Below are 24,278 nucleotides of genomic sequence, written 5' to 3' on the forward strand. Positions count from 1 at the left end.
GGATTCTACTATTAAAAAGCCTATGGGAAGAATTAATTATGTTCTTGTTCTTATAAATAGAAATTATGTGCCCATAGATTTTATTATTCTTGATATTGATTGCAATTCGTCTTGTCCAATAATTCTTGGTAGACCGTTCTTGAGTACTATAGGGGCCGTGATTGATATGAAAGAATGTAATATTAAATTTCAGTTTTAAATAAGAAAAGGCATGAAACACTTCCCTAGGACTAAGATTAAACTACCATATGACTCAATCATGAGGGCAACCTATGGATCAATCGCTAAGGATGACAACACTTGAATCTATGCATTATGCCTAGCGAGGGGCGTAAAACGATATCGCTTGTTAAGAGGCAACCCAATGAATAAAATTTATGTTTCACTTTTCATGTATGTTCTTCATTGTTTGCACAATCATGCTACTGTTATGATTGTGTTTTTTATGTTTTACTTAGTGTTTGTTCCAAGTAAAGCCTTTAGGATCATGTTGGGTAATAGTTGCTTTGATCTTGTTAAAAATAGATATTTCTATGTCCATCAGAAGAAATTCTAAAAATCACAGAAGCGTCGAAAGTGTCTGAATTTTTTAGACAATACTTACGTACAAATTCCCTACATTTTCCTAATTTTTCAGATTTGTTTGAATTAGAGAAGTATGAGTAAAATTCGGGTCTTTACAATATGTTCTATTTTTGACAGAGTCTGTTTTCTTTGCGTTGTGTGCTTATTTTGATGATTCTATGGTTTTATCAGGGGGGGGGGGGGGGTATAAACGAAGGTAAATTTAAAATACATTAGGTATAATGCAAAAAAAAATTGGAATAGGTTTTTAACAGTACCTAATGTAAAGTTTGGTTTTCTTATACTAATGGATCTCACGAAGGTTTTGCTGAGTTTTGTGTGATTGAAGTTTTCGAGTTTTGGGTGTGATCATGGCGGATAAAGGAGTCAGGATTGATAAAAGCCTAAGCTTGGGGATTACCAATGGCACCCCAAGGTAATATCCAAAGAGTACCAAGCAACTATGCTTGGGTATGCACCGAAAGGCATCCCCTCTTTCTTCTAACAACCATAGGTAATTTTACTTGGAGCTATATTTTTATTCGTCACATATTATGAGTTTTGCTTGGAGCGTCTTGTATTATATGAGTCTTTGTTTGCTTTTTTTCTTAGTTTGTCATAACAAACCGTGCTGGACACACCCATTTGAGATAGCGAAATTATGCTATGATTTGTTAGAATCGCTCTTTATGCTTCACTTAAATTTTTTTAGAGCCATGGAATTGCTCTAGTGCTTCACTTATATCTTTTTGAGCACGGTGGTGTTGTTATTTTGAAGAAATTTTCTATCATGCTTCACTTAGATTATTTTGAGAGTTAATAGAAATTTTGAAGAAATCCTCTCTTACTTCACTTATATTATTTTGAGAGTTGAAAATCTTAAAGAAACTTGTGCTCTAGTTCTTGACTTATATTTATTTGAGAGCTTGTTATTTGCAATGGCAATTTGCTTTAAATGAAATTAGTCTCGAAGTGATAGATATCCAGGGGAGATATAATAAAAACTTTCATGAAGATCATTGGATGTTAAACTTGATTCTTTTCAATAGTTTTGTGATATGAAGATAGTTATATGTGGGTTATGTTGATGAGTAATTATGCTTTAGTAAGAATATTGGTGTTAAGTTTTGTGATTCTCTATGCATGCACATGAAGTCAATGATTATGCTATGAAATTACATTCTACTTGTGTTGCATTATTTGGTGTTAGTTATGTTTAATGTTCGCTTATGATGGTTTTTTGATCCTTGGTTGGGTGTTTCTCAATCTATTGGTAGCCTTCACTTGTACTAAGACGGAATATTGCTTGTGCATCCAAATCATAAACCCAAAGTGGTGCCAAATGAGTTCACCATACCTACCTATATGCGGTATTTCAACTTAGCCTAGCTCACTTGGCTAGTGGAGTGGATGTACAACCCAGGCACCCAAGGTAAAGTCCCCACGGGCGCGAATTTGGGTTCTTATTATTAAAAAAACTCACCGTGGGGGTTTCCATTACAGTTTTCCTTAAAAAAATTGCAAGTGCCAACTCTAATGTTCAAAATAAATTTCTGTTTTGTGTGCCTGTACCGCTCATGAAGCGGCGAGGGGTGGCCGGTATCTTTCATGTTAAATAGGCTATTCTAAAGATGAATGTTTATTCACTTGTCATTGCACGAGAGTATGGCAGTAATAGGGATGCCCAGTCCCAAAATGGAAAGAAATTTTTTCTTATGTTGTCAAATAATAAATTCCTTGGAAAGTGTTGGTAGGGACGGTACCCATGGATGCGGCTAGCCGTGGAATGTGAAAGAATGTTGGAAAAAGGAATAAACTTTATTTTTAGTTTAGGAACCACCTATGATTTGTTTAGCATGGAAGATATTGGGAACTCTTAGTCGTTTTCTTTTGGCAGGAAAAGCATACCACCCAAAATATTTTATCTCTAATTTTTTCACTTTGAGCTCTGGCACCGCTACAAATCTCCGCTTCCCTTTGCGAAGGGCCTATCTATTTACTTTATGCAAATTTTTATGTTGAATTTGAGTCTCCATCTTCTCGTATAAAGCACCAACTGAGGAACACTATTATCATACTTGAGCATTGTATGTAGTTAATATTTGGGTGTGTTGCATGAATGGATCAATGATGGAGCATGACCGGCAAGGGATATCATTCTTTAGCATTGATATTTTGAAAGACTTGGTTGCTTATTGATATGCTTGAGTATTGAAGTTTTCATGTCAAATTATAGACTATTTCTTTGAATCATCTACAAGTCCATATGTCCATGCTATAAAGAGAAGAATATAATGAACATGTTAGGGAGCATTCAACATCAAAAAATCTGTTTTTATCATATACCTACTTGAGGACGAGCAGGAATTAATCTTGGAGATGCTGATATGTCTCTAATGTATCTATAATTTATGATTGTTCCATGCCGTTATATTATCAATCTTGGATGGTTTATAATTACTTTATATTAACTTCATATCATTTTTTGGGACTAACCTATTGACATAGTGTCGAGTGCCAGTTGCTGTTTTTTGCTTCTCTTTTCCTTCACACAAAATCACTATTAGATGAAGTTCAAATGCCACGAAACTTTTTGGAGATTTTTTTGGACCAGAAGGAAACCCGAGGACCAAGGATGCTCACCAGGGGAGGCCCAGGAGGCCCACTAGGAACCAGGGCGTGCCCTGGGCCCTTGGTGTGCCCTGGTGGGTAGTGGGGGCCTCGGGCACCCCCTCCACCGCCTTTGAGCTATGTAAATACCACAATATTCTAGAAACCCTAGAGGAGAATAAGAAAAATCGTTTCGGCCGCCGCAAGTTCTCAAAGCCACAAAATCCAATCTAGAGCCCGTTCCGGAGAGGAACACGATCACTGAGGGGTTCATCATCCTCATTGGCGCTCCTCTGATGATGCGTGAGTAATTGATACGTCCATTTTGCATCATCTTTTGTTACTGCTATTTACATTGTTCTTATGCATTGTGCCACTTGGTGGAGTAATTCTAATGCATTTTCTCTCATAATATGCATGGTTTACAAGAAGAGGGAGAATGCGGGCAGATGGAATTATGGATCTGAAAAACCTACGTCACAGATGCCTATTGTGCACATCTCCAAATAGGCTGAAACTTTATAGAGATTTATTTTGGAATAATTAAAAAATACCATAGCAAAGAAGTACCAAAGGGGGCTACTACTCTCCCACTAGACACCAGGGCGTGCCAGCCCCCCTACCCTGGCGCGGCCTGATGTCTAGTTAGCCCCCTGGCCCATCCAGGCCCCTGAGCCCACCTCTAGCGACCATCTGATGATGAGTTGATGGATATACTTATCTCCCCTCGTTGGTTACCCCAAGTGGAAGGTGGAGATGTAGTCAATAGAAAATTTCCCTTACACAGGGACTATAAGGTTTATCGAACCAGGAGGACTCCTAGGCTCAACAAGAAGGTGTCTTCCACCCTAACGCTAGCAGAAGACATGGACCTGCACTCACAACAAATAACTTTGCTCCCAACGAGTACAGAGAGGTTGTCAATCTCTCCGACCTTGTAGTTTGCAAAGGATCAAAACACAAGCGGGAAAGTAATAGCGATTGCAACAGAAAAGTAAATGAAATCGGTAAATGATGGAGGTGTAAACAATGATGGTGATATGGACCGGAGTCACATGATGTTCACTAGTGATGTATCTCTAACAAAAGACGATAAACAACTATGCTAGGGTAAACAAATCACAGTTGGACAATTGACAGAATTATGATCGCACCACAATGCTAATTATGCTACTTGATAGTTAGAGGTTCAATAGTAATGGGCAGTACGCCAAGACAAGTAGACTGTTTATTCATCAGCATCTACTTACTAATCATCCACTTTGAGATATCGATCCAGAACATCTCGCCGGTATTAAGTTGCGAGCCCCACCCAAAGTGTAAACTCAAAGCAATGGACAACTGCATTAAAGAACTATGCGTAAGGTAAACAATCCTTGCAACCGTGGTCACAAGCACCATTGTTTTCTCTGTGCTGGCAACAACACATCCCCTAGTATCATATTTCTGTCACTCAAGCTAGACATCGAGGGGCGTGAACCCACAATCATGCATAACGCTCCCTCTTGGAGTTACAATCTACTACTCAACAAAAGCAATAAATAGCAATGGAGAACATGCATGAATCACTAAGGAACATAATATAAAAGGATAATCAAATATATAACTCACAACAATATGAACATAATCTCATAATCCATCAGATCCCAACAAACCGAGCATAGCAATAGCAAGGGAATTACAAAGATGCCTTGATCATGTAGGGCAGCTCACAAGGACTAACCATTGAAGCACAAGATTGGAGAGAAGACATCACATAGCTACTCGTCATGGACTCATGGTCCAAGGAGGACTACTCACGGCACGTCCGGGAAGCGTCCATGGCGGTGGAGAATCTCCCGGAGGTCAATCCTCCCTACGACAGGGTGCCGGGAAGAGGTCTCCTAACGCTCCCGATCTCGAAAGTGCTGCGGCGGCGGAACGATGGAGAAATTTGCGATTCCAGAAGTTTTAGAAGGGTTTCCTCTTGGGACTCTAAATATAGGCGAAAGGAGGGCACTGGAGGAGGTGAACCCGACCCAGGCGGCCTCCTGGCGCGGCCTAGGGCCTGGTCGCGCCAGCAGGTCGCTTGGGCAGCCCCTAGCCCCCCTCTGGCCCATCTTCGGTGATCCAGAAGCTTCTGTTTCACTGATTTCGATATATTTTTTCTGGCATTTTTCGGGCTTCAAAATATTGGGTAAAGCCCGTGCAAAATAGACATGAGCAGACAGAAACTGGCACTGGGTACACTGAGTTAGTAGGTTAGTCCAAATATGTTAATATGATATAAAAGTATACCAAAACATATAACAATGTCACCCAAAAAATCATGGAACAAGCAGAAATTATAGATACGTTTGGGACGTATCAACATCCCTAAGCTTAATTTATGTTCGTCCTCGAGTAGATAAATGATAAAACAATAATTTCTGTGGTGACATGCTAACACACATATAAGAACTTCAAAGTAAAGCAAGTGAGATATGCAATTCAAGTCAAGACAATAACAAGCAAGGGTCTATATCTAGTATTGAATTTAGTAAAGTAAGAACACAAAGGTGCAAGAGTTCTTGATGTCCGTGACTCGAATGTATCCAAATGGTGTTTGCGTGCAAGAAGTGGGAGATGGCTTGAGATCATAAAATATTTTTTTAATTGAGAACTCAATCTACTAAAATTTCACACTTGGTCTCCTTCAGAATCTTATTTTGACTCATCCTCAGACCACTAGTCAGGCACAAGTCAAAATGATCCTCTCCCTTTCGATTTTGAGCACTCATGCAATGGATGAGCGTAAGCAAGATATGTTGGCACTTACGATGGAAAAGTGAATAATGACGGGGAAGGAAGACAAAAAGGTGTGAAAGGCTCACATCAGTGAGGACAAATATAGGCAAGAGAAAGCCAAATGATAGATATGATGTGAGGAGTAGGGATTGCCATGTAACGGATGCACATATGAGCTAAGGTAATCTCTCCAATGGAACTAGTGGGGGTGCATCCAACTTGTTTGCTCATGAAGACCTAGAGCTCATTTGAGGAGGCTCATCATTGGAATATGCAAACAAGGTTCTATAGTGTAAGGGTCCCCACATAGTTATGCATGAATGATAATCTCTATGTAGTACCAATATAACAATGGAGTACGAGTGTGGATCTTGCAAAAGGAATAGTAGTGTTGCCCCTTCTCTCTGTTTATTTCTTTTTCTTTTTCTTTTTCTTTTTTTTCTTTTGTGGCCTCTTTGGCTCTTTATTTTATCTATAATTTGTCCTCTTTGGAATCTTTTGTTTGTCCTCTTTGGGATATTTTCCTCTCTTAAGGGTAACACTCTATGTTTTACATGAATAAATAGAAAAATCATCACACTTCATAAGAAGTACTCAACATAAAGACAAGTGAAAACTATCATGATGTATGCAAATGTATGCCTCTGCCACTGTAGCAGGATATGCAATGATACTAGCGCGTCATGTAGCAATAATTGGAGCAGGCCCAACTATCATGCGGCTCTACGATCAAGCAAAAGCATGTATGACATGAAGGTCAAGTCATGAGATGATGGATGTTGCATGGCAATGTATCTCGAAAAGGCTATGGAAATGCCTTAATAGGTAGGCATGGTGGCTATTTTGAGGAAAGATATAATGAGGCTTATGTATGACAGAGTGTAAGTGCATCTAGTACCCTTAGTGATTTTGTTGGTTTGAAGACTTATAGATTAAGTAACTAATGTGTTTATGAGTGTACACAGACTCTATAAGTCGCTGAGGAGTTTGAATTATACGATGAATATCGACCCCTAAAAATGTATATCTTCGGCTGAAGAAATTGGTCTTATGCAGAAGATTTGGATCGCGGAGAAATTGCGATAAAATTGATATTCCTCATGAAGATACAGAAGATAAAGAACTCGGTGTGTCCTGAAGAAATCAGTGCGAAGACTTTGAAGCATGAAGATTTTCTTTCTGTTTCATTTTCTTAACTCTTGAGTCATAGGAACACCGTACTGTTAAAGGGGGTCAAGGTAACACTACGAAATGAATTTCCTCATGATGCTCAACCTAAGCCTAATCCTACAAAAGCCTTAAGTGAGGAATATGAGAGACATGAGGAATCTCACAGTTGAGGGTCCCGACTGTTGCCACGATTTGTGCCACCTCACCGATCTTATCCACACCAACAATCATAATATTTAAGGGCATTAATGTCAAATCATGTCGGGATGCTCCCAGGCTATAAATAGCCGCCCCACAACCATTAGCCGGTTGGCTGCTTCGCGAGAAACTGACACTTGTCATTTAGAGCAACCCAAATTCCTCACAGTCTTTGAGAGTAAAACATCAGTGAGGAAATACCCCAAACCCCAAACCATAAACCAAAAACCAAGTGATTGAGCATCACTGAAGAATTTGTTCCTGTGTGGAACTGCAGCCTTTTACCTTTGAGGACTGTGCATCCTCCAGAAGGTTAGGCCTCATGGTCTAGAGCAATCCAGCAGTCAATTGTGGATCGCCGGGTGACCGAGTTTGTGAGGGATTGGAAGTCTGCCCTGAAGACCTACCACGAGTGTTGGGCGAGGACTGTGTGTCCTTAGCTCAAGGAGAATATGGTAGGGACTGTGTGTCCTTTGGTTTCGATACCAAGCCGCTCCAAACCAGACGTACGACTTCACAGCAGTTGGAACTAGGTCATCAACAACTGTCTTCACTGTGATACGGGTTCTATTTCTTCAACTCTTTCAATTCCTCAATATTGTGTGTTGAAGACTTTTGTTATCTCTGTATGAAGAATTTGCTGAAGATTTTCTATGAATTTCCTCAACCCAAATTCTTCACATCTGTTAATCCTCACCTGCTTACTCTGTGCCTGCGTACTGTGCAAACTGTTTTCCATAATCCTCATCGAGAAAACTGTTGTTGTAGTCTTTGCACTTCTGACCCAAATGCTTCACTTCATATCACTAATAGGCTGAAGCTCTTGGCACCAATAGTCCAAACATTACTCAAATCAATGCCTCAAAACTATTGCAAGTTACTACTATACTTAAATAGCAACCTCAATTACCTACTCATGCAAGACACACAACTCAGTGCAACGAGCCAACTCTCTAAAAAAGATAAGCATGATAACTCAAGAGAGTTCCAAAATCAACCTAAATAAAATCTCTTAAAAAGATAAGCATGAAAACTAAGAGCTAAGCATGACAGTAGCTACGAAAAGATGAAGAACACACAAAAAGGATAAGCATGAAAACCTATGTTGTGTTCTAGAGTGGAATGAAGCATGTCTATCTCCCAAACAAGGTAGGCTAGGTTCCGACTTGTTATGAACATCAAGAAAAACTAAAACAAACTAAAAAGAAAATAGCGGGACGCTCCAAGCATAGCGCATATCATATGAAGTGATAAAAATATAGCATGGAGATGGACGAGCTGATGATTGTTGATAGAGAAGGGGATACACGGGGGCATCCCCAAGCTTAGACGCTTGAGTATCGTTGAATATTTCTTGGGGTGCATGGGGGCATCCCCAATATTGAGAGCTTGACACTCCTGTATCTTCTTTCATCATCTCCCATCGTATACTTGAAAACTCCCTTCATATGGAACTCATCGTAAGCTGATTAGAGTGATTAGTACCCTTAATAAAATAATTCATTAGCTGCTGGAAATAAAGATTTTCATCAAAATCTACTACTTCTCATGATTGCCAAAAGGTTTTTTGAAATAAAAAGCATGCTTTGGATTCGCAAAACAATGGACACGCAAAACATGGCAGACTTTGTGAAAAACAGAACAACATGTAGTAAATAATTTATTTGGGGCACTTCTGCAACTCAAATAAAAAAACTCAGAACATATGCCAGAAAGGAAGTTATATAGAGCATGCTATAAAAACAATGCAGATCAAAAAGATGATCTAGTGATTTTTGGCGAATTTTCCATCAAAGAGACAAAATCTGTTTCTGGACAACATGTCACAATTTTTGAACTTTCTTGAAATCGGATGCTATAACTTGGCACAAAGCTTGAAAATAAAGATATAATGATGTTGCTACAGTAGTAACAAGCATCAAGACCACTAAAACAGAAAGTAAAAACAAACTGGGTTGCCTCCCAACAAGCGCTTTCTTTTATGCCTTTGAGCTAGGCATAATGCAAGAAGATCAAGTGTTATCTACTCCAAAACAATAACTTGCCCGAGTAACGGACTCATAAGGTAACTTAATCTTCTTTCTAGGGAAGTGTTCCATTCCATTTTTAAGAGGAAATTGGAATTTAATAATTCCCTCTTTCATGTCAATGGTAGCACCAACGGTGCGGAGAAAAGGATGTCCCAAAATAATTGGACATGAAGGATCACATTCAATGTCCATAATGAGAAAATCAATGGGCACATAATTATCATTGACAATAATAAGAACATCATCAATTCTCCCAAAAGGTTCCTTTATGGAAGAATCAACAAGATGTACACCAAAAGAACATCGATCATAGGGTTTCCAATCAATCATATCATACATTCTTTTGGGCATAACGGAGGCACTAGATCCAACATCACACAATGCAAAGCAATAGATATTATTCAATTTTATTTTGACCATAGGATCCCAACCATCTTCTAGTTTTCTAGGAATAGAAGTCTCTAGCTTGAGCTTCATCTCCCTAAATTTAATAAGAGCATTGGTAATATGCTTGGTGAAGGCAATACTGAGTGTACTAGTGTGGGGGTATTTAACCATTCTTTGCAAAAAGGTGATAACTTCGGAGAGACTACAATTGTCAAAATTGAGGTTACTACCATTAATTAAAGTGGTAGTAATGTCATCTAAGCTCATTCTTTTGGTAGTCTCTAAATTCATAGGACCTTTGATAACCCACAAGTGTAGGGGATCACAACAGTTTTCGAGGGTAGAGTATTCAACCCAAATTTATTGGTTCGACTCAGGGGAAGCGAAAGAATATTCTCAAGTATTAGCAGCTGAGTTGTAGTTTTGCCTCCCAACTATTTACCTCAAGGGTAATGTTAACAATAATAACACATGATCACCCACATCCGAGTGGATATATTAGTCTATATCATTCCCCAACACATGACGCTTGCCAAAAGATAAAGGCGAACTAAAGGAAATGGTGAAGATCACCACGGCTCTTTCGTAAACGTAAGTACTAAAAAGTAAAGGTAACATATAGGCCCTTCGCAGATGGAAGCAGAGGTTGTCATGCGCTTTTATAGTTGGATGCACAATCTCTTAATGCAAAAGAACATCACTTTATATTGCCCCTTGTGATAAAGAACTTTCTTATGCAGTGTGTCGCTTTTATTTCTTCTATATCACAAGTTTGTATAAAGTTTATTTTCCTCGCACTAATAATCCACACATATTTAAGGAGCAATTTTTATTGCTTGCACCAATGACAACTTACTTGAAGGATCTTACTCAATCCATAGGTAGGTATGGTGGGCTCTCAAGGCAAAACTGGGTTAAAGATTTTTTGATGCACAAGTAGTATCTCTACTTGGTGCATGAGTTTCTTTTGGCTAATATGAGGTGGAAGCAAGCGACGCATCTTGAAGGATCTACAACCATATAACTTCTAATCAGAAATAAGCAAACATAACTCATTATGTTGTCTTCCTTGTCCAACATCAACCTTTTAGCATATAATATTTTAATGAGTGCTGAAAATCATAAAATATGTCTAAGATAATATATTTATATGTGAACCTCTCTTTCTTTATTACTTCCTTTTAATTGCAACAATGACCAATAGCTTTGTTTGTCAACTCACAACAAATTTCAATCAACATACTTTTTATATGTGAAGTCATCACTCCTCATAAGATCATTATGTATGCCCTATTTCTTTTATTCTAAACTTATTTCTATTTCTTTTTCTTAAGATCATATGGCAAACAAGAAAAGCCCTTGACTCAAAACTACTCTTTATTATATAACTCTCGGACTTGCTTACATAGGCGGAACAAAAAAAATCAAAACTAGATCACACGAAAACTTTATTCTACTATATCAACATAAAACTAAAAAGGTCGAACGAAGAAAAACAAAAAAGTAAAAAGGTGTGATGGTGATACGATACCGGGGCACCTCCTCCAAGCTTGGCACAAGCCAAGGGGAGTGCACGTACCCATGTGTTTAGTTGTCTTTCTTTGGAGGTGGTGATGTTGGAGTTGTTGGTGAGGTTGAAAGTTTGTCAAGTCTCCACTTAAGCATGAAATTTTGTTCCCTCAGATCGTCTACTTCCTGCTCGAGCCTCAATATATTTTGCCATAATTCACCCTTGCTCACCTGCAGAAAATGAGAAGGGATAAATAGCACCTTGGGGTTTCTCCTTGTATTTGGGAGACTCGATTTCTTGAACTCCACATGCATATCTTTGGGTTGTGGCAAGAGAATATCCTATTCATTCGAGATTTTTCCGCATACTTGCATGTATTCCGTTCCTCCTCTGAGCACAATTCATAGGGATTTATGTTCCTGTAGAGCTTGGGATTGGCAATATAGTGTGATACATAGCTCTCCCCATCTGAATCTTGGGACGACATCTTACTCTAAATCTGCTGCAGAAATAACTCAAAATGAAAACAAGAGATATTGTCGAGATACAAAGGTCAAAACCTTCGGGAGATTATATAATGATTTTTTGCTGACCCGAAGGAGTCTTCCACAAGAAACCGGAGTCCGGAGGGTGCATGGGGTGGCCACAATCCTGCAGGGTTCGGTCAGGGGGGTAGGCCGCGCCCCCTGGCTTGTCGCCTCCTCGTGCACGCTTCGGACTACTTTAAATTTTCCTATTTTTTCAAATATTCCAAAACTGGTAAAAACTATCTTTGAAACCGTTTTGGAGTCGGTTTGCTTATCGTAGCACATAACTATTCATTTTCGGGGTGTGACACGTTCTGATAGGTCTCGCTAATGTACTCTTCCAGAGTTATGGTATTCATAATATTATTTTCAACATTTATGGGAGTACCTGAGATATAATGTTTCATTCTTTGCAGATTTACTATATGGAGATCGTAGTAATTTCAAAATTTTCCTACGCCATACAAGGATCTATCTATGGATAAACCAGTAACAAGAGAGGTTGTAGAGCATCTTCATACCTTTGAAGATCGCTAAGCGGCAGCGTTACTATGAACGCGGTTGATGGAGTCGTACTCGCAGCGATTCAGATCACGGTGGATTCCGATCTATGTGTCGAATCACGGCACCTCCGTGTTCAAGACACGTACAACCTGGTGATGTCTCCTCGTTCTTGATCCACCAAGGAGAGAGGAGAAGTTGAGGAAGAGCTCCGGCAGCACGACGACGTGGTGGCGGTGGAGCTATGTGGTTCTCCGGCAGGGCTTCGCCAAGCGCTACGGAGGACGAGGAGGAGGAGGAGTAGGGCTGCACCGTGGGAGATGCATAGTGTGTCTCCAAAGGGCCAAAACCCTCCACTATATATAGGATGAGGGCGAGGGAGGCTGCCTTGGCCCCTCCTCCAAGGAGGATGAGCTTCGGCCGAAGCTAGGGAGGAGTTCACCTCCCACAAGGGAGGTGGACTACCTTGGTAGGACTCTTCCTCCTTTTCCTTTTAAGCCTTTTGCCTTATCTCCTCTATCCCTATGAGCATAGGCCTTTAGGTAAGGCCTTGGCCAGCCCTGTAAGGGTTGGTCCACCTCCTCTAACAGCCCATGCACCTCTTTGGTCGTCACACCCCTCCCAGGAGTCCTCCGGCACCCTCCTGGCACTCCCGGTACACTACCGATGAGCCCGAAACTTTTCCGGGGACAAAAAAAGGACTTCCTATATATCAATCTTTACCTTCGGGCCATTCCGGAGCTCCTCGCGTCATCCGGGATCTCACCCGAGTCTCTGAACAACCTTCGGTAACAACATACCATTCTCTTTACAACTCTAGCGTCATCGAACCTTAAGTGTGTAGATCCTACGGGTTCGGGAGACATGCAGACATGACCGAGACATCTCTCTGGCCAGTAACCAACAGCGGGGTCTGGATATCCATGTTGGTTCCCACATGTTCCACGATGATCTCATCGAATGAACCATGATGTCAAGGATTCAATCAATCCCATATGCAATTCCCTTTGTCTATTGGTATGATACTTTCCTGAGATTCGATCGTCGGTATTCCTATACCTTATTCAATCTCATTACCGGAAAGTCTCTTTACTCGTTTCGTAACACATCATCCCGTGACTAACTCCTTAGTCACACTGAACTCAATATGATGATGGATTACCGAGTGGGCCCAGAGATACCTCTCCGTCACACGGAGTGACAAATCGCGATCTCAATTCATACAACCCAACAGTCAAGTTCAAAGATACCCGTAGTGCACCTTTATAATCACCCAGTTAGGTTGTGACGTTTGGAACACCCAAAGCACTCCTATGGTATCCGGGAGTTGCACAATCTCACGGTCTAAAGAAATGATACTTGACATTAGAAAAGCTTTAGCAGACGAACAACACGATCTAGTGTTATGCTTAGGATTGGGTCTTGTCCATCACATCATTCCCCAATGATGTGATCCCGTTATCAATGACATCCAATGTCCATGATCAAGAAACCATGATCATCTATTGATCAATGAGCTAGCCAACTAGAGGCTCACTAGGGACTCATTGTGATCTATATATTCACACATGCATTATGGTTTCCGGTTAATACAATTATAGCATGAACAATAGACAATTATCATGAACTAGGAAATATAATAATAACCACTTTATTATTGCCTCTAGGGCATATTTCCAAGAGTCTCTCACTTGCACTAGAGTCAATAATCTAGTTACATTGTGATGAATCGAACACCCATAGAGTTCTGGTGTTGATCATGCTTTGCCCGTGGAAGAGGATTAGTCAACCGGTCTGCGACATTCAGATCTGTATGTACTTTACAAATATCTGTATCTCCATCCTGGATGTATCCACATATGGAGTTGAAGCGGCGCTTTATGTGCTTGGTCTTCTTGTGAAACTTGGGCTCCTTTGCAATAGCAATAGCCGAGTGTTGTCACACAACAGATTCATCGGGACCGACGCACTTGGAATCACTCCTAGGTCAGTGATGAACTCCTTCATCCAGACTCCTTCCCGTGCTGCTTCCGAAGCAGCAATGTACTCCGCTTCACATGTACATGCCGCCACGATGCTTTGCTTGCAACTGCACCAGCTAACTGCCCCATTATTCAAAATATACATGTATCCGGTTTGTGACTTGGAGTCATCCGGATCTGTGTCGAAGCTAGCATCAACGTAACCCTTTACGACGAGCTCTTCAGCACCTCCATAAACGAGAAACATATCTTTAGTCCGTTTCAGGTACTTAAGGATGTTTTTTACCGCTGTCCAGTGATCCACTCCTGGATCACTCTGGTACCTCCCTACCAAACTTATGGCAAGGTTTACATGAGGTCTCGTACACAGCATGGCATACATAATAGAGCCTATGGATGAAGCATAGGGGATGGTACTCATCTTCTCTATATCTTCTGTCGTGGTTGGTCATTGAGTCACACTCAACCTCACACCTTGTAATACAGGCAAGAACCCCTTCTTAGCCTTCTCCATATTGAACTTCTTCAATATATTGTCAAGGTATGTGCTTTGTGAAAGACCAATGAGGCGTCTTGATCTATCTCCATAGATCTTGATGCCTAATATGTAAGCAACTTCTCCAAGGTCCTTCATTGAAAAACTCTTATTCAAATAGGCCTTTATGGTTTCCAATAGTTCTATATCATTTCCCATGAACAATATGTCATCGACATATAATATGAGAAATGCTACATAGCTCCCACTCACTTTCTTGTAAATACAAGCTTCTCCATAAGTCTGTATTAACCCAAACGCTTTGATCACCTCATCAAAGCCAATGTTCCAACTCCGAGATGCTTGCACCAGCCCATAGATGGAGCGCTGGAGCTTGCATACCTTGTTAGCATTGCTAGGATGGACAAAACCTTCCGGCTGTATCAGATACAATTCTTCTTTAAAAAAGCCGTTCAGGAATGTTGTTTTGACGTCCATTTTCCCGATTTCATAATCATAGAATGCGGCAATCGCAAACATGATTCGGACGGACTTCAACATCGCTATGGGTGAGAAGGTCTCATCGTAGTCAATCCCTTAAACTTGTCGATAACACTTAGTGACAAGTCGAGCCTTATAGATGGTCATATTACCATTCATGTCAGTCTTCTTCTAGAAGATCCATTTATTTTCTATGGCTCGCTACTAACCCACAAGTATGGGGGATCGCAACAATTTTCGAGGGTAAAGTATTCAACCCAAATTTATTGATTCGACTCAAGGGGAAGCCAAAGAATATTCTCAAGTATTAGCAGTTGAGTTGTCAATTCAACCACACCTGAAAGATTTAGTATCTGCAGCAAAGTATCAGTAGCAGAGTAGTATGATAGCAACAGTAGCAACGGTAACCAGTAGCAACAGAGTAACAGTAGTAGCAGCAGAGTAACAGTAGCAGCAGCAGAGTAGCAGTAGGAGCAGTGACAACAGTAGCAGCAAAGTAACGTAGCAAGGACCAGTAGGAAAAACTCGTAGGCATTGGATCGGTGATGGATGATTATGCCAGATGCTATTCATCATGCAACAGTTAAAACACGGAGAGATATGTAACTAGCTCCCGTTTGTCAATGTAATGTAGGCATGTATTCCGTATGTAGTCATACATGCTTAGGGAAAAGAACTTGCATGACATCTATTGTCTATCCCTCCCGTGGCAGCGGGGTCCTAATGGAAACTACGGGATATTAAGGTTCTCCTTTTAATAAAGAACCGGACCAACGCATTAACACTTGGTGAATACATGAACTCCTCATACTATGATCATCTCCGGGAGTGGTTCCGGCTATTGTTACTCCGGGGTTGCCGGGTCATAACACATAGTAGGTGACTACAACTTGTAAGATAGGATCAAGAACACACATATATTGGCGACAACATAATAGGTTTAGATATGAAATCATGGCACTCGGGCCCTAGTGACAAGCATTAAGCATGGGAAAGTAGTAGCAACATAAATCTGAGAACATAGTGGATACTAGGGATCAATCCCCGTCAAAACTAACTCGATTACATGATATATCTCATCCAACCCATCACCGTCCAGCAAGCCTACGATGAGATTACTCATGAACGGTGAAGAGAATCATGGAATTGGCGATGAAGGAAGGTTGGTGATGACGATGGCTACGATCTCCCCTCTCCGGACCCCAGAACGGACTCCAGATTTGCCCTCTAGAGGAAGAACAAGAGGTGGCGGCGCCTCCGTATAGTAAAACACGATAAACTCTTCTCCCTTATTTTTTCCGGACGAAAGGGACTAAATAGACCTGAGATTGGAGGCGGTGGAGTTTTGTGGGCCCCACAAGCCTGCCACGCGCGGCCAGGGTGGCCCGCGCCTGGTGGGCTTGTGGGCTCCACGCTCCACTTCCTCCGTTGATTCTTGCGCCAGTATTTTTTATATATTCCACAAAAATAGTCCGTAAATTTTCAGGTCATTCCGAGAACTTTTATTTCTGCGCAAAAACAACGCCATGGCAATTCTTCTGAAAATAGCGTAAGTCCGGGTTAATTCCATTCAAATCATGCAAATTAGAGTCCAAAACAAGGGCAAAAGGGTTTGGAAAAGTAGATATGATGGAGGCGTATCAACTCCCCCAAGCTTAAAACCTTGCTTGTCCTCAAGCAATTCAGTTGACAAACTGAAAGAGAAAAAATAGAAACTTTTACGAACTCTATTTGATCTTGTTGTTGCAACTATGTCTAACTCATATCCAGAATTTCAGCAAGATCACAAGCTAACCACATAAGCAAATGAGATCTAGGTCTCACGGTAAACTCATATCAATGGAATAATCAACTAGCGAGCAAATAATAATAAGTCTCAAACGTCAACACTTCAATCAAAACAAACATGAAGCAGTACGAACAGATGGTATCTCGCTAGCTCTTTCTGAGACCGCAAAACACAAATGCAGAGCACCTTCAAAGACCAAGGGCTGACTAAACATTGTAATTCATGGCAAAGAAGATCCAGTCACACTCGTACTCAATCACAGTTAAAAGCAAAGCATAAAAATGACAGAGGTGCTCTCTAATTGGTGCTTTTATAAGAAGAGTATGACTCAACAGGAACATAAATAGACATGCCCTTCGCAGAGGGAAGCATTGATTTGCAGAGGTGCCAGAGCTCAAGCTTTGAAAACAGAGATAATAATTTTGGGTGGCATGCTTTCATTGTCAACACAATGACTAAGAGTTCTCACCATCTTCCACGCTACACATGTTATAGGCGGTTCCCAAACAGAAAAGTAAAGTTTTGACTCCCCCACCACCGATCAATCACACTGCACGACTAGCCGAATACTCGGGTGCCGTCCATACCAACATCAATCCAGGGGGAGTTTTTTTGCAATTATCTTTTCAATTTGAGCATGGAACTGGGAATTCCAATTACCGGCCCCTTTCTCGTGAATGATAGTGAATAAACACATGTCGAGGATAACACGCCTGGCATCGAAGATACGGATAGCCCCGTGTCACCACATGAGCGGTTCGGGCATGCAAAATAGATTATTTCTTGAAGATTTATAGAGTGGCACATGCAAATTTACTTGGAACGGCAGGTAAATACCGCATATAGGTAGGTATGGTGGACTCATATGGAACACCTTTGGGTTTATGGAAGTGGATGCGCAAGCAGTATTCCCACTTAGTACAAGTGAAGGCTAGCAAAAGACTGGGAAGCGACCAACTAGAGAGCAACCACAGTCATTAAAATGCATTGAGATTAGCCAACATTGAGTGCAAGCATGAGTAGGACATAAATCACCATGAACATGACCATCATAGAGGCTATGTTGATTTTGTTTCAACTACATGCGTAAACATGCGCCAAGTCAAGCCACTTGAATTATTCAAAGGAGGACACCATCCTATCATACTACATCATAGTCATCTCAAAATTCATGTCGGCATCCAAGACAAACCATTATAAGCTACTAGCTAATTAAGCATGGCATCAGAAACTATGATATCTAAGTTGTCATTGAAACCATGTTTCTCTCACAACAAAGCTGAATCAGGAACGATCAGCTAGCCATATTTACAAAAACAAAATAGATCGAGTTCATACCAGCTTTTCCAGGCTCAGTCACTTCATTATATATCGTCATTATTGCCTTTCACTTGCATGACCGAATGATGTGAACAATAATAAGAGTGCTCGTGCATTGGACTAAGCCGGAATCTGCACGCAAACACAAAGGAGAAGACAAAGTAATATGGCTCTTTAACAGATATGCATGCGAGAACCACTAAACATTTTAACCATGGTCTTCTACCTTCACCCAAAGAAAAATAAAACTAATTACACGAGAAAGCTCCCAACAAGAAAAAGAAGAAAAGAAAATCTTTTTGGGTTTTCTCAAACTAGACAAACACACGAGAAGAAAACAAGAAAAAGAAATAAACTAGCATGGATGATAAAGTGGCAAAGTGTGAACACCAACAAACAAAGTGAAAGCATAAGCGAGAATATAAAGTTGGTGAGAGACACGTACTCCCCCAAGCTTAGGCTTTTGGCCTAAGTTGGTCTACTCCCAAGGAGGGAAATAACCAGCTCTGGGGTACTCCGGAGTGTACTAAGGGTGCCACTGATGTGTGAGTTCCTCTGGCTCCCACTGATAAACTGGCGTCTGGTACTCGATTGGTAGCTCGGGCACGGGCACCTGTGGTTGGGCTATGCCCCAATATGCGTAGATGTCCGAGGGCATAATAATGTACCTCCTTGTATGAAGATTGAACAAAGAAGGAGCAGGCAAAGTAATAGTCTCACGAGTACCCCGACTAAATACCAGGTTATAAATCATCCTTCTATTTATATCTCTATCAAGAAAGTCATGGCGAACCATGCTATCATAATCAAGATATCTCTCGGGAAGAAGAATCTCTTCCTCCTCATCCAGTCTAATAGGTATCTCAAAATGTCTGGCAAGACGAGTAGCATAGATACCTCCATAGACAACGCCTTTAGAACGGTTCGTGTTCAACCGTTGAGCTACTATAGCGCCTGATACGTCTCAAACGTATCTATAATTTTTGATGGTTTCATGCTGTTATCTTGTCAACTTTGGATGTTTTATATACCTTTTATATCTTTTTTGGGACAATCTTATTAATTCAGTGCCAAGTGCCAGTTCCTATTTTTTCTGTGTTTTTGACTCTTTTCAGATCTAATTTTGGAATGGAGTCCAAACGGAATAAAATCGCCGAAATAAATTTTTCCAGAACAGAAGAAGATCGCGGGACTTGAGGGCCAAGGTAGGAGGCCCACAGGGAGCTCACAAGCCGTGACGCCACGGCCAGGGGGCCCACGGCGATCAGGCTTGTGGGCTCCCTGGCGCTCCCCTGCCCTAGCTCTTTCGCCTATATATTCTCTAAAATCCCAGAAAAAATCAGGGCGTCCATGAAATCACTTTTCCGCCGCCGCAAGCTTCCGTTTCCGTGAGATCTCATCTGGAGACCCTTCCCGGTTCCCTGCCGGAGGGGACTTTGGAGTTGGAGGGCTTCTACATAAAATCATTGCCTCTCCAATGACTCGTGAGTAGTCCACTTCAGACCTACGGGTCCGTAGTTAGTAGCTAGATGGCTTCTTCTCTCTCTTGGATCTTCAATACAAAGTTCTCCATGATCTTCATGGAGATCTATCCAATGTAATCCTCTTTGGCGGTGTGTTTGTCGAGATCCGATGAATTGTGGATTTGTGATCAGATTATCTATGAATTATATTTGAGTCTTTGCTGATTTCTTATATGCATGATTTGATATCCTTGTAAGTCTCTCCGAGTCTTGGTTTTTGTTTGGCCAACTAGATCTATGATTCTTGCAATGGGAGAAGTGCTTGGTTTTGGGTTCATACTGTGCGGTGACCTTTCCCAGTGACAGAAGGGGCAGCAAGGCACGCATCGTGTTGTTGCCATCAAGGGTAACAACATGGGCTTTCATCATAGATTTGAGATTGTCCATCTACATCATGTCATCTTGCTTAAGGCGTTACTATGTTCTTATGAACTCAATACACTAGATGCATGCTAGATAGCGGTCGACGTGTGGAGTAATAGTAGTAGATGCAGAAAGTATCGGTCTACTTGTTTTGGACGTGATGCCTATAGATATGATCATTGCCATAGATAACGTCATGACTTTGCACGGTTCTATCAATTGCTCGACAATAATTCGTTCACCCACCGTCTACTTGCTTTCATGAGAGAAGCCACTAGTGAACACTACGGCCCCCGGGTTTATTCACAACTATCATCTCCACTTTTACTTTTACTTTGCTTTGTTTAGTTTTTGCTTTCAGTTCTCACTTTGCAAACAATCTATAAGGGATTGACAACCCCTTCATAGCGTTGGGTGCAAGCTCTTTGTGTTTGTGCAGGTACTTGTGACTTGACGCGATCCTCCTACTGGATTGATACCTTGGTTCTCAAACTGAGGGAAATACTTACCGCCATTGTGCTACATCACCCTTTCCTCTTCAAGGGAACACCAACGCAAGGCTCCAAGGCCGCGGGGGAATCCTTTGCATATTTGCCAAGGAAGTCCCTATGGGCGTAGCCCGTAGCAGAAGGATTCCCGGCGCCGTTGCCAGGGAAGGTCTTTTGTTGCCGTAGCAGAAGTATTTCTGGCGCCGTTGCCGGGGAGGATCGCTTGCCGAGGAGTATCAAGACAAGAATAATCTCCCGTCAACACGCCTATTTCTGGCGCCGTTGCCGGGGAGAAATCAAGTCAAGATCTATCCAAGTAAGTTTCACAAACTCATCTCTTGCATTTACCTTTTTTGCCAGTTGCCTCTCGTTTTCCTCTCCCGCACTTCGCATTTGCCGTTTTCATTTCCTTTCTCCTTTGCCTTTTTTGTTCGCCCTTTTCTTTCGCTTGCCTTTCCTTTGCTTGTGTGCCATGTGCCTTCAATATGCTTGCATCTTCACTTGCTGAAAATTTAGTGATATGGATCCTCATCCACTTGCTAATCTCTTTAAGAGATCCAATTATGTTGATCCAATTTCTAGTGAGTTGAGTGCACTTGACTATCTTTATGGAGTTTTGCTTGAGATGTGTGAATCTAAAAATTGTGATGAAGAAATTTATGAAGTGATTCACGAGGGCTCCTTGGATGAAAAGCATGATTGCAATGGTTTCACTACAAATTCTATTAGTGACAATCATGCTAAAAATATGCAAAACCCTAAACTTGGGGATGCTAGTTTTGCTATGACCACTACTTATTGCAATAATCATGATTGGGTGATGATCTTTCTTATGATCTTGAAAATTTGTTTAAACCTCATGATGAGTATGATATTTGCAATAATATTGAAAGTGGGTTTGGAGAAGTCATGACTTTAGTTAATAATAATCCCACTATTTTTGAAGAGCGTCAACATTGCATGCATGTGGATCATGGAAATAATATCCTATGTGATAGCTATATCGTTGAATTCGAATATGATCCCACATGTAATTGCTATGAGAGAGGAAAATATTTTGGTAGAAATCTTTCATGTTACCAAATTACCTCTCGTTATGTTGAGATTGGTATTGTCTCTTTCTTCTTCCTTGCATTTGGTAACTATTGGTTGTCTTGCCAATTTGTTTCCCTATAAAATGCCTATGCATAGGAAGTATGTTAGACTTAGATTCTATCGCTTTTATGCCTAGCTAAGGGCGTTAAACAATAGCGCTTGTTGGGAAGCAACCCAACGAATCTATCCTTTTTATTTCTGTTTTGTGTTTTCCACACTTTCATAATTCTGTTATGATTGTGTTTTTTGTGTTTCTTTTGTGTTTGTGCCAAGTGAAACCGTTATGATTAGTCTTGGGGATGATCGTTTGATCATGCTGGAAAAGACAGAAACTTTCTGCTCACGAAAATAATTTTCATTTTTCTGTGAGAGCTTTTGAGTTGATTCTTTTTGCTGCTGATTGCTACGCGAATTCTTCAGACTGTCGTAAGTTTCAGAATTTTTGAAGTACAAGAAGTATACGAAGTATACAGATTGTTACAGACTGGTCTGCTGTTAACAGATTCTGTTTTTGTTGAGTTGGTTGCTTATTTTGATGAAACTATGGATAGTATCGGGGGGTATTAGCCATGGAAGATTGAAAATACAGTAACCCAACATCAACATAAGTAGAATTTAAGTTTGCTACAGTACCTAAGGAAGTGGTGGTTTGCTTTCTTATACTAATGATATCACGAGTTTCAGTTGAAATTTCGTGTTGTGAAGTTTTCAAGTTTTGGGTGAAGTTCTTATGGACAAAGAGATAAAGAGTGGCAAGAGCTCAAGCTTGGGGATGCCAAGGCACCCCAAGTTGATTCAAGGATGCCTAAAAAGCCTAAGCTTGGGGATGCCCCGGGAAGGCATCCCCTCTTTTGTCTTCAATCCATCGGTAACGTTACTTGGGGCTATATTTTTATTCACCACATGTTATGTGTTTTGCTTGGAGCGTCTTGTATCATAGGAGTCTTTTATTTTTGTTGTGTCACAATCTTCCTTGCTGCACACCTAGAGAGAGAGACATGCACTCACCGTGATTTTGTCGAGCTTCACTTATATCCTTTGATTAGGCAATTCAGCTCACATGTGTTTCACTTATATCTTCAGAGCTAGTTGATTTTTGCTCTATGTGCTTCACTTATATCTTTTAGAGCACAACGTGCGTGGCGTGGTAGTTGATCTATGCTATGAAAGTAGTCTCAAAAGTGGTAGTTATCCAAAGGGATATGAAAACTTCCACCTTCATGTGCATTGAGTAGTTATAGAAGTTTGATTCATCTCAATTAGTTTTGAGTTGTGGTGGTGGTAATATTGAAGTTATATTAATAAGGTGTTGTGGATCTAGAAATACTTGTGTTGAAGTTAGTGATTCCCGTAGCATGCACGTATGGTGAATCGCTATGTGATGAAGTCTGAGCATGATTAGTTTATTGATTGTCATCCTTTGTGTGGAGGTCGGGATCGCGCGATGGTTTATACCTACCAACCCTTCCCCTAGGAGTATGTGCTGAATGGTTTGTTTTGATTACTACTAAAACTTTTGCAACAAGTATATGAGTTCTCCATGACTAATGTTGAGTCCATGGTTTAGAAGCACTTTCACCTTCCACCATCACTATCTTATTTAGTGTCGTGCAACTTTCGCCGGTGCATAAAACCCACCATTAGCCTCCCTCAAAACAGCCACCATACCTACCTAGTATGGCTTTTTCAAAGCCATTCTGAGATATATTGCCATGCAACTACCGCCATGACATGTGCCACAGCTTCTATATTGTCATTGCATGATCATAAGATAGCTAGCATGACGTTTCCATTGATGTCTATGCCATGCTAGATCATTGTAATGGTACACTACTGAAGGCATTCCATATAAAGTCTTCATTGCTCTAAGTTTTGAGTTGTAAGTGTGATGATCATCATTGATGGAGCATTGTCCCATGTGAGGAAATAAAAGAGGCCAGCGAAACCCATTTACAAAAAGAGGCCAAAGATGCCCACAAAAAGAAAAAAGAAAATAAAATAAGAGGCCAAAGAGCCCACCAAAAAAATGAGAGAAAAATAGAGAAGTGATAGTGCTACTATCTTTCCACACTTGTGCTTTTTAAAGTACCATGATCTTCATGATTGAGAGTCTCTCATTTTGTCACCACCATATAGCTAGTGGGAAATTTTCATTATATAACTTGGCTTGTATATTCCAATGATAGGGTTCCTCAAAATTGCATTAGGTATTCGTGAGCAAGCAAGTTGGATGCACACCCACTAGTTTTCTTTAAGAGCTTTCACATACTCTTAGCTCTAGTGCATCATTTGTATCGCAATCCCTACTCATTCACGTTGATATCTATTGATGAGCATCTCCATAGCTCGTTGATATGCCTAGTCAATGTGACCATCTTCTCCTTGTTTGCCTTGCAACCTCCACCACACTCCATTCCACTTATAGTGCTAAAACCATGGCTCACGCTCATGTATTGCGTGAGAGTTGAAAAGGTTTGAG

The sequence above is a fragment of the Hordeum vulgare genome, chromosome 6H (assembly GCF_904849725.1).
Source record: "Hordeum vulgare subsp. vulgare chromosome 6H, MorexV3_pseudomolecules_assembly, whole genome shotgun sequence".
NCBI classification, from domain to species: domain Eukaryota; kingdom Viridiplantae; phylum Streptophyta; class Magnoliopsida; order Poales; family Poaceae; genus Hordeum; species Hordeum vulgare.